This window comes from Choloepus didactylus, chromosome 3 (genome assembly GCF_015220235.1).
Source record: "Choloepus didactylus isolate mChoDid1 chromosome 3, mChoDid1.pri, whole genome shotgun sequence".
Classification (NCBI taxonomy): Eukaryota; Metazoa; Chordata; class Mammalia; order Pilosa; family Megalonychidae; genus Choloepus; species Choloepus didactylus.
Window position 1 is genome coordinate 208,261,569 of NC_051309.1, and position 12,894 is coordinate 208,274,462.

Here is a 12,894-nt window from a genome sequence, read left to right on the forward strand (position 1 = left end):
CACAGAAGGTAGAAGGACTTTTTAACAATTGGAAAGAGTCTCAGAGTGTAAATGCTCTAATTTCGCACCTGGCCCAAATATGTCAGGAACAATCTACCATTTACATTTGAAACATCACTCCATCTTACTGTGGAATGGAGTGGATCATATTTGAAGTCAAGTTTTTAAATAAAACTTTTTAGACAACTTAAAATTCTGCTTTCTCATGATACATACAAACTTGCCCTCTTTTCTATAAACTTTTCTCTTCACACACCCCCCTTCTCTATTCAGTATATATTAAGGAAAATAGGCCCATTTTCCTAAGGATATTTTTATTCCAAGTCATAATCTTATAAATATTAGGTCTGACACATTTTTGCCATACCTGATGGTCCGAAAGCAATTATGTGACACACAGAACAGTGCTAGTAAGGTAGCAATGGACACGTTGCATTAGCTTCCCACAAATGAGCTCAAACCATGTTCAATCATTCAAAGCTATAAAACAGGATAAAAGCATGCATGAAAGTTGTCATTTCACAGCTCATTTTCCAAGCTCTCCCTAGACAGGTGCAGGCATTCTCATCAAAATTTAGGTGGCTTGAGTTATGAACCCCAAATTTAGACATGTTCTTGGTCTTAATCTGCATTCCTATGGGTATGAACCCATTGTAAATAAGCTCTTGAAGACGTTATTTTTAGCTAAGCTTTGGTCCTTAGCTAAAAATAACATTTTTTTCACATACAAGTTTTATGCAAATTAAAAAGAAATGCTTTAATATGTGGTAAATATTATGTACATGTGTACATACTTACCTGTTTTATATGGATTTCTATTGTTTGTTTTAATTTTTCCCCTGTGGGGATCATCATAGACCATTTAAATTCATCTGTTATACTTGTGGAAACATATATTCTGAGAACAATACATAGTACATTTTTTAGGTGCACACTAAATTTCAGAAATTGTCAAGAAAATTTAGTGATAACCCCCATTCTCAAGTGAAATACTTAGTAATTTTTATTACTTTGTGTTCAAATTACTAGAGCTCTCAAATTGTTAAATGCTGACATAGTATGATGGAGGAAATAAACCATTTAATATTCCATTTTAAATTACTGTTTCTTTAGATCCAGAATTATTTATACGTTCCAATACAATTCACCCTCAAGAGATATGGAATATATTCTCCCTAAAAGACTAAATCAGCGTGTTCTGTGATGTTTTACAGATGTATGGGAATATCTGAGAAATTCCTTCCCAGATGAGACAGCCCATCAAATGTAAAAAATCTTTTAAATATTCATTTCATATATAGCCAGTACAAGCTTACTTTAAATTTCATGGGTCCAGTGATCAAAGAGATCCCTTCTCTCTATTTTTTGTATTATTTCAAGCTGCCAGACTGCAATTAGAGTAGCCAAATTGCTCCTGTGGAGCACAGGGACAGGCTTCTCCCAGCTGTAACAAGAGGGCCTGAGCCTGACTACCTACTCGGGATTCTCCCTTTCACTCCCGCTTCACAATCCTCCGCCTTGTTGCACCTCCTCTGGGCATCTGGTGCTGTAAGCATCACTCCCAAGCTGCACTTCTATTGTCAATATTAGTTAAAACCAGGGTTGGTTTCTTCGGTTTGTTTGAATATTGTTTTGTTTTGCCTTTTTTTCAGTAAGGTGGAATTCTTTTCAATCATCTTCTAACTTATTCAACCCACATACACCATATATGTTTTATACATACATTTTAAGAAGGAAGATGAATAATAAATGATAAATATAATAAGCAAATTATTTAATATTTTAGGAGGTGAAAGCTATGGAAAAAAGGCCAATTAAGGGGATCAGAATTGCAGGGTGGGGAGGTTACAAAGTTTAATAAAGTGGTCAGGGAAGTCCTCATGAAGGTAGGACATTTGAGCAAAGACATCTTCATTTATAATTTTTCAAAGTAAGGTTAATTCTAAAGTATGACAAATGCTTGCAAGGAACTTGAATTAATCAATTAGTTTGATAAAGCTAAGTCACTAAATGTTTGATAGTCTGTGGACATGAACCTAATGTTTTAATATATCCATAACAGGATAACCATGAAACCATGACCAAACAGGTACATTATTATCTCTTAGGCAACAATCTCAGTTGAGCAGAGCTATTCACAACACTTATTTTCAGGGAAGATTTATCATTAAGAGAAAATGAATAGATTGCTTCTAATTCCTCACATTAAGAATTAATTCCTTATTTCAGTAAATTTGAAAGGAAGGACTTACCTTAGCATAATCAATTTCTTTTGTCCATCTGGGTATCATTGAAAACTCCTTTCAGGTATATTTAAAGATATAGAATTAGCACCTTCATCTCAAACCTATCATATTTAATGATGGGAACTACCACCTCAGAGAAGCTCTCCTCTGAAGTGTTTGGGCTCTTCAAGTCTTCCCCAGTTACAGATTAATACATCTACTTACAAATTTCATTTATTTTTAAGCAAATATATTTAGCTGACAAGAAAATAAAATCAGCATTGTAGTTGTGGAAAAGGAACAGATGAAGTAAATCTATTGTCAAATGCATTTCCAGAAATGCATGCTAGTTTGGATGAGTTATTGGTTTCAGCTGAAAGCAATCTATGGGTCCCGACTTGTTCAATTTCTAATTCTAACAGATTACTTCGATAGAATCAGCATGCAACTTTGCTGAACTACATTTGGAAGTGTATTACACTCCAGGTCTTTAAGCGTTTGGAACATTAACTACTGAACTCACAAACAACTATTAATGGATTTTGTCCCTCATAAAGGAAAGAGGCTATGGTCGTTATAATAAAACAATTACAGTTACTGTTTTACTGAGATCTGCTAAAATATAGGGATGAAAGAAAAGAAGCTTCCTGCTCATCGAAACAACTGAAGCTGTGCTACTTTTTCTCAGTCACTTCAATCCTTTGTAATTTTTACATTCAAGGACATGGCCTGGCAAAAAACCTAATAAAAGGAATGTGAACTCCATTTATTTATTGTCCTGATAAGGGAAATATTGCAAATCAGTAATACCATCAAGATTAGAGAGAAGTTTTTCTACTTTTTGAAGTTGTCACTATATGAAGTTTTGGGGAAGTATGTTTTTGCTGTACCATTGTGGTGATTTACTGCTTCATCTACTTTAGATGTGTTGCTTCTGATTTGGGAATATAATTTAGCCTGCTATGAGTTTGCAGATTGTATGAAAGGCAGAGTATACTTTTTGAGGACTCTGTTCCCATTACACTAGGAATGAAGTTTTCAGCATTCCATTGTGTGTATTTATGTATGCATGTGTGTATATATAGATATATATAGATACATATATATATGCTTAAAACTGTTATTCCTTTTGTCCTTTAAAACTACAGGTAGTCTGACAGTCAATGTTTGCTTTCTTTGTAGTGTCTAAAGAAATTCACAGAAGTTGACTGGTTACATTTCATAAAATTGAATTGATGCTATTTCAGCAAGTTGGTAAATTTAAGTAGGCTTTAGAGGGTGTGTTAAAAAAAAAAAAAGTACTCTATCTCAAACATACTTCATACTTAGATTACAGGAGTCAAGAAAAGCCAAGCAGTATTTTTTTTTTCTTTCTACAAATGATTTTGCTTCTTTTGCTCTTTTTTAGAATGGAGTCCACAATTGGCTGACAAAAAGTTATTTAAATTCACAGTCTCAGTGCCAGTGAGCAGTGTTGTTCTAAAATTGAAAGGAAGAGTCTCTGAGGAGTCAAACTAAATACTGTGTGAAGAATGTATCTCTAGGGCAAATATTTCTGTTTTCCGCTTCTTACAACTCAGCCCTCTCCAAGGAAGTTTCCTAATAATTTCGTTTATAATCCAAATGATATTTCTGACAGCATCTCTCCCTCCTCTGGTCTGCCATTCACTCCTGCCTCCTCCTACCCAGGGACGTAGATGGCAGTGTGACCAGACACAAAGATGCCCCTGAATCGGGACATATTATTATTAACTTTACTGCCATGTAAAGCAAGTAGAAAAATTATTTTTGATTTAGGTACTTGTCGTTCTCATATCTTCTTCATTCTTTTAGCCTCCTTATGGGTTCTTGGTATTGCCGCATCATGAGTTTTAATGCTACAACTTTTGTGTGTAATCTGATTTCCAGAACAGTGTATATTTCAAGAGGTTATTCCTAATTGGACTTTACATTTGTATAGTTGCTTTAGAGTTTACTAAAGCACTGGCACATGCATTAAAAAAAATTTTTTGTAAGAATCATGTTTATTTTTATCTTTGTTGCAAATGACACATGCGAGTTTTACCTACACATGTAAAACTCTGAGAGGCAGAAAAGGGAGCTGTTATTATCCCTTTTCACAGTCAACAGGAGTAAGTATAAGAGAAATGTCCACCCTAGGGGTGGAGACAAAATTCAAAACTAACACCTTTCACTCTAAGTCTAGAAAGCCTTCACTTAGTTAATACTGTAGTTCCTGATAACATATAGCTTGATACATACCAAAAAGCATTAAAAAATAGAATGCATTATAATTAATTCTCATGGAATAAAGGTCGCAATCTATAAGCTCACGTATTGCTGAGATTTCTTTCCTGAAATTCTTAGTCACTCTAAGAAAAAAGTCACGACTGCCTACGGCAATCTATGATTGTTTATTTCTGGTGCCTCTTCATGAGCGTCTTGCCCATCACTATATTTGTATCATAGTACCCTGAAAACCAAACCTAACAAAGTTCACGCAAGACTAAATGATAAAGAATACATATATATATATATATAATCAGATACCGTAAATGTATTCAGAAATCAGAATACTTACTCATTCACTAAATCTGTCATTAAAGTATTCGATAAACTTTATTTGGGGACCTCCATATTCTCCCTATGTGGGAGTTTCCGGGATATCGTGAAATGTGAGAACACTCTCAAGGAATGCAGAGTAAAGCACTGGCTGATGTTACAGCACAGACAGACCAGTACCTCGGGTTGCAGGGAACCAGGAAATCTCGCATGGTCACAAGAGAAAGAATAAATTTGTATTCAACAGTGACCAATTTCAAAAGTTGTATATCATTATATAGATTTAAGTTTGTGTTCTTCTAAAACTTTTATGTGAACTTATATTTTGAAGCTCGTTCTTTTATGAAAAAAGGAAGTATCATTTGCCTTTCCTGTGAATTGATGAAACTGAATGCAGTTAAAGCTTACTTCTAAGGCTTCTGAAGAACCATTGGATTCCTTGTTTTGTACTACCTTAGTGATTGATTTGGTAGGTGAATCAAGAAAAATGTGTGAAAGCATTTCTTCTAATTTAGGCTGCCAGAACTGATGCAAAGCAGAGGTTTGACAGCATAACTGGTAGGCCAGGCCAAAAAAATAAATTGACTTTTCATCATCTTCTGCCTCAAAAACCCAAGAATGTAACATTTAGTTTTCAAACCAGAAGGGATACATTGGTTAAGAATTCAGAGTCAAAAAACAATATTTGGAAAGATGAGACCACTTGCCCATTCTGAAGGAAATGAAGGTGCTGAAATTTGCAAAGAAACTACATCCTGACAACTGATTATGGAATCTTGAGAGATATTTTATGATTAAAATGGATTGTTTATTCTGTTGCAATTTACCATATTGAGATATAATAGCAACAAAACAGAAAATATAAAAATAAGTAGTAATAAAAATTTTTAAATAGCAAGCGTAGGAAAACATAACATCTATCTTGAGACTCCTTATGAAATAACAGCAAAAGAATGTCTAAAAGTAGGAAATTTTACTAAAGAATATCAGTCTATGAAGCAACAATATGTATTAAAACTCTCTTAAACCTCATCACAGTGGATTATAAAGAGACAGTATTTTAATGTGCCCTAAAGAACCCAAATGGGAGGCATGACTGATAAAGTCAGACGGTGTATCTCTGCCGAGGAAGAGTGTGTGCAGGCCCTGTTAATTGGATGTGGCTGAGAGACTCTGAGGGTGGCCTCCGTGAGCCCACCTTCCAGGGTCCACATGTTGTATAATACCCTCCCCTTGAGTACGAGCAGGTCTGGGGACTGCTGACCAATAGACTATGGTAAAGGTGATGTGCTATTATCCCTGTGATTTTTTTGCCTTAAGTGACTCTGTTTCAGTTTGCTAAAGCTGCAGCAACACAGTATACCACTTTTACAATGGGGATTTATCAACTCACAATTTACAGTTCTTAGGCCATGAAAATGTCCAAATTAAGGTCTCAGCAAGATGATACCTGGACTCTGAAGGCTGCCAGCATCTGGGACACCTCTGTCACACAGGAAGGCACATGGCTGGCTTCTGCTCCCGGGTTTCATTGCCTTCATCTCCTGGTTCCAGTGGTCTGTTCTCTGAGCATCCGTGGGTCCTCTCTTAGCAACTCCAGGACTTTTCTCTCTAAGCTCTCTGCACACTTCTCTGGGTGTATTTTTCTGAGGTCTCTGTTCTTTATCCTCATAAAGGACTCCAATAAAAGGATTAAAACCTACCTAGAATTGGGTGGGTCACATCTCAATTGAAACAACCTACTCAAAAAGTCCCACCCACAGTAGGTCTGCACCTACAGGAGTGCATTAAAATAACATGGCCTTTTCTGGGGTACATAGCAGCTTCAAACCAGCACAGGCTCCATCTTGCCAGCAGACCTTGTCTACTCTCTCTGTCTCCCTCCTGTTGACTATGAAGAAGTAAGCTGCCGCAAATCCTAGAGTGGCAAGAACCAAATGCTGCCAACAGCCATGCCATGTATGTTTTCTCATGTGAGTGGGAAAGCATATCCCTCCCTAGTTGAGCCTGCAGATGAGGGCTCAGCACCAGACTATACCTTGAGTCCGGCCTTGCAAGACCCCAAGCAAATTTGGGCCTGGAATCCTGACCACAGGAAGTGTGAAATAATAAATGTGTGTTGTTTTTAGCCACTCAATTTGTGGTAATTTGTTATGCAGCAATAGATAACCAAAACAGTGTAAATCTGGTAGTAACATTAGAACATCTGCAAGAAAGAGAGTATCTATTTAAAAATATAATAGTTCAAGTAATACCCACATGCCTCCACATTCTGTGGAAGAAAAAGAGAAGTGATATAAGCTTAGTTGAATGGTTTGTTTTCATTAGAAATGTCTCATGAGATTCTGGCCATAAGAAATCCTATCCTATAGCCCAGGCTATAGAGGATGCCTTAGACTTGTGCTGGGAATAGATACATCCTATCCCCCACATTGTCCCCTTCCTGCTCCTTCCTATCTCACCCTGTTTCCCCAGGTGATAGAGCACAAAGCTGCTTATGTCCCTTTCCCCCAGCCACTGGACTTTGACTCCCATGTTAGACTGCTCTCAAACCCCAAACTTTGTTGCTCAATAATAGACTCTTTGGACACAATGCATGGGGAAATGTTTCAGAAGCGCAACCCAAATATCCCCAATAGTACTGCTAACTAGCTGGCTTCCAGAAGACTTAATTGTTTTTTCATCTACAGACCTCTACACCCTGCATCACACTATATTACCACAGCAGTAACTGGAAATTTATAGAAGAATATCCATGGAATTGAGTCAAGGATGCAGGAAAGGTTGATAGAAACCTCTTTTCCCTTTGATTGTTTCATTTATTTCAAATCAAACTGAGTGCTGAGCCAGATTGTGATATGTATGTCTGAGTTTAGAGGAAGCAGGATGAATGGACCAGGAACACAATGGTAGAGAGAACAAAGAGAATAAGGGACCCAGATGAGATGATGACAGGTAGAGTTGTCAATGTGTCAGTGAGCTGAGCCCAGTTTACCCACTCCTGTGTGTGTGTGTGACTCTGAGAACACCTTATAATCCACAGTGGGACTCATAGCCTGACATTTGAAAACTTGTTTGATAATAGCCAACATTTACTGAGTGATTTCCAGACAACAGTTAATGCACCATGTTCTTTATATTGTGGTGTGGCTTAAAGCTGTATGTACCCGAGAAAAGATCATGTTTTTAAAGCTAATCCATTCCTGTGGGTGTAAACCTATTGTGGGTGGGACATGTGATTAGATAATTTCAGTGGGGGCATGCCCCAGGTGAGTCTTAATCCTCTTACTGGAATCCTTTATAGGAGGTGAAATTCAAAGAAAAGTTGGACAAGCTGAAGAGGAAGCCACTGAAGCCAGAAGTTGAAAGCAGCGAAACCTGGGAGAGAAGGAAGAGACCAACAAACATTGCCATATGCCTTAAAGATGGCCAGTAGCGTCTTCAGGGAGAAACCTTTACCTGTCGATGTCTTTATTTGGACATTTTCAAGGCTTCAGAAATGTAAGCTTGTAAGTTAATAAATCCCCATTGTAAAAGCCAACCCATTTCTGGTCTATTGCATTTTGGCAACTTTAGCAAACAAAAATATATATTATTGCATTTAATCTTCACCACAGAAGGTAGCCCAATTTGACATAGGAGAGAGTTGAGAAAGAGGCTTAAAAGCCTGCTGTAGTTCTGAGAGCTCCTAAAATAAGCAGCAGAGTAACAAACAGGCAGTTGGACTCCAGAGCCTATGTTCCTCTCCATACCTCTGTCTACACCACTACACTTCTACATTCCATGAAAAGTCCTCAGGTGTCCCTGACATTAGGGTTCTCTGACATAGGGTTGCCCTCAAATCTGTACTTTCATTGGATCTTCTGTTTTATAAGATCTTCCTAAGACTATTTGGTTTACAGTGTTCTTTGGGCATAAGTTTTGAAAATATTTCTGCCAGATTAATTATTTCATGCATTTTGAACTGAACATAGTATATATTTCCATTTGCTTTCATTATCAGAAATAGCATAGGGCAAACTAAATGCAAGAGTCTTTATACTAACTTGAAATTACATAAAAATACTCTAAATTCAGTAATTATGGGTTTTATTTATCTTTTAAAAAAGCAAAAATTATCATTATTCTACGTGACATGGTTCAGAAGTTAGGCACCGAGGTAAAGGAAACCTAAGGCATGTTATCTTTAAATAGACAGAGCTACAGGACAATTCCTTTTTACTCTTATTTGTATCACCACTACTCACAAAAGATTCTGTTACCAAGTAATACATCCTGAACACTAGTGACATGATTTACTCATTTACTTACAAGATGTTTCCTGATGCCAGCAGAAAGCTTGAACTCACCTTGGAGACAAAAGAAGATTAGAAAGACAGACAGGTAGTACTGTGGAGAAATTGTTGGAGTGAGCAGAGAATATTTTTAACACCTTGTACCTCTGAAACTCCAACTTCACTCTATCGCTTCTGGACGTAAATATAGTCAAAGAAGCTAAAATCAGAATAGGCCAAGATTAATGTGTTTTAGAACTCCATTTGTAACAGGAGAAGAAACTTGGTCTCAGAGATGTAAACTTGGGAAAGCATTGCCGATTTTCAGATGTAACAAAGCTGTGGCAATGTGATAAAAAACATTAAGTTAATTCGGTGAAAACTTTGCACCCAAAATGGTCTGGATAGAAATGGCTACATAAACTGATTGATGCAATTGTCCCAAGAGTCAGGTATTGTAAGACATTTCTTCAATGGTCTTTATCTCCACTGATCACTGACAAACTACTACTAAATGCCTATTTTTTTTTTCAATTTGACTGAGATATATTCACATACCATACAATCATCCGTGGTGTACAATCAGTTGTTCACAGTACCATCATATACTTGTGCATTCATCACCCCAGTCTATTTTTTGAACATTTTCCTTGTACCAGAAAAAGTAAAACTAAGAAAAAAAATAAATAAAAGTAAAAAAGAATACCCAAATCATCCTGCCCTCCCACCCTATTTTTCATTTAGTTTTTGTCTCCATTTTTCTACTCATCCATCCATACACTAAATGAAGGGAGTGCAATCCACAAGGCTTTTGCAATCACACTGTTACCCCTTGTAAGCTACATTGTTATACAATCATCTTCAAGAGTAAAGGCTACTGGGTTGCAGTTTGATAGTTTCATGTATTTACTTGTAGCTATTCCAGTGTATTAAAACCTAAAAAGGGTTATCTATATAGTTCATAAGAATGCCCACCAGAGTGACCTCTTGACTGTTTGGAGTCTCTCAGCCACTGAAACTTTATTTTGTTTCATTTCGCTTTCCCTTTTGGTCAAGAAGATGTTCTCAAGCCCATGATGTCGGATCCAGATTCATCCCTGGGAGTCATATCCTGCATTGCCAGGGAGATTTACACCCCTGGGAGTCAGATCCCACATAGAGCGGGAGGGCAGTGAGTTCACCTGCCGAGTTTAAATGCCTACTATTTTTGAATATGTGTACACCATCACATCATACAAGCATTTCCAATGGGGTACTGTGCACTATCTCATGATATAAGAAAAATCTTTATGTTACTGATAAATATGTATATATACACATACCATATACTATATATTTATGTGTATATACTTTTGCGGGGAATAGAAGGTAAATAGACAGAAGAAAATATCATTCAAGCATCATACCATTATTTGAAATGTCACCAAATGGATCCTAGAATGAGAAAACATGTACACATCTTAATCTAGTGTGTTTAAGCTTCAGTAAGTGCTGATGATAATATTAATAGTACAAAATCCTGACCAAAGTTGCAATACCACTATGAAAAGTAATTTCATTGCTGGGTAATTATAATAAATTTGGGAAGTTATTTCTCAAGAATTTTTTTTTAATTTTATGTCTCTTGTATTATTATGTTGTGATGGTTGGGTTCATGTGTCAACTTGGCTAGGTGGCCTAGCAGTCTGGTCAAGTGGGCACTGGCCTGACGATTGCTGTGAGGCTATTTGAGGCTGGTTAATAAACCAACGGGCTGGTTTGTCGGATCATCAGTCAATTGACTGCAGCTGACTGATGACTCATCAAGGGGCGTGCTTCCACAGTGAGAGAATGCAATGGGCTGGATTTGGTCCGGGTGATCAGTTGGAGGCTTATAAGCCAGACGGTTAGAGAACCTTTACTTCTTCTTGGGCTGCTCAGTGAAGCATTTCCTGGGGAGCTCGTCGAAGTTGCTGGTTCATTTCCAGAGGAGTTCATCAAAGTTGTCGGTTCATTTCCCGAGGAGTTCATCGGACATCTTCCTTGGAGTTGACAGTTTGTTGACGGCTCTGCAGAATTTGGACTCGTGAGTGCCCGCAGTTGCGTGAGTCACTTTTACAATTTGATAATCAGAGACATCTCTCATTGATTTTGTTTCCAAGGAGAACCCTAACTAATACATATGTAAATTAAAACTTTACCAAGGATCTTTCTTAATTTATGTCATAATGCATAATGCATATTTTCCCCTTAAAAGCCATACTGTTTTCCTCGTTTCAATGAGAAATATATTTAATACAAAACAAGACTTTAAATAATCACAGTTTTATGCTAGAGTGCTAGCGTATACATATACTTGAAAGAATATTGATCAAAAACTAATAAATATGATTCCCATGGAAATGAAATGACAAGAAACCAGCACTGCTGATAAATACTAATGGAGGGGATTTCCCATTTTCTCCGAAGCCAGGAAAAAGATGCAGCTACTCAGAGAGGAATACGGCTTTCACAAATGACTCAAAGATTGCATTGTTTTCTTCTAATTTATCAAGCAAGAACAAAAGATTTCAGAGTAGGCACAAAACATGTGAAATTTAAAATTGAGAAAAATCACAAGGAATTGAGACAATAGGAATTAATCAATAAACTGCAGACATAGGAGCAACTCTGGGCCTGATTGTGACCAACAAGGAAAAACTGCTTTTGAAGAACTCTCACAGAATCATGTGGAAAAGCAGCTGTGATATCTTTCTGTTTGTGAAGGCAAAGAAGGTTGAAAAATGGATGTTTATTGGAGAAAAGGAAGGAAATAGAACTCTGCAATTCTTATTTTGTCTCTCTTTCTCAGTAAAGAGACTGATCTCCACACTGGAATGTGTAGGATAGACATTGACAATAAGAGGAACTCTTCTAAATGAGGTCAGGTCTTCCACCCCAGAGCACTGGGTAATATTGATCAGAAGGCAAAATCTATCATATTTGAGTGGGAAAATGAATTAGGCTCAGTTAACAGAAATGGAATAGGTTAAGTCTGTAAATTTAGCAGTGCTACTAAGGGAACAGGTAAGTAGATTGGACCATACTTACAAGAAGGAGCCATGAGACTTAGTTGGCTGGTTTGATGATTTGAAGGTGATGATTTGAATCTATGCTCTGTAGACCCTCCTCACGATTGCCATGGCAACAGGGCTCCTCTGAATGCAAAGGGAACTAAAGCAGTGAGCAATAACCTGAGCTTGAGCAATGCATGTTCTCTGTACCATTTAATTTCATTTTGTCAGAAAGTCAGAGAAGGAGTTTGGGAGAGTGTTGTGCAGTGGACAAAAGATGAGTTCAGGAATAAATTATAGTAGATTCTAAATTAAAGGAAGTTTACTGAGCCCCTGTCTTCAGAAACCTCTCAAGTGCTACAAATCTGTTATCTTTTCTGCAGGCATGGTCATACTGGATATCAGTGAACTAAGGCTTTAATTGTCTACATTTTTTCTCTGTCCTCCCTGATGCATATTGCCATATGGGAAGGAACCTCAGGTCTAGGAAGTAATAGAGCTCACTTTCCTGATAGCCTTTGATAATAAACTTGAGTTATTGCCACTGTGGCAGCTTTCTACCTTCATTTCTTTCCCTGTCCTTGCTGCCATGAAAGAAGTTCAAAACTATCTAGAGGGATTTGAAAATAGCCAGAGTCACAGAGAGCTTATAAGTGATATCCCAGAAACACCGTCAGTTGGTTTTGAGAAATCTTGGCAAATAAAAGAGGCACTGGAGGCTGCCCATTAAGGTCCAATTTTACAAATTGCGGAAGGAAGGTGGATTTCACAAAGCTGAGACTTTAACAATAACACCAGTTA

The 12,894-nt window shown here is 37.2% G+C and overlaps 1 long non-coding RNA gene across 1 annotated transcript in view; it reads left to right on the forward strand.

Moving 5' to 3' along the window:
* The first annotated feature begins 11,071 nt into the window (after positions 1-11,071).
* LOC119528965 overlaps positions 11,072-12,894 on the forward strand; it is a 49,261-nt gene continuing 47,438 nt past the window's right edge. The window contains exon 1 of the long non-coding RNA XR_005215791.1: positions 11,072-11,126. This is a non-coding gene — a long non-coding RNA (uncharacterized LOC119528965). The remainder of the gene's footprint in view (positions 11,127-12,894) is intronic.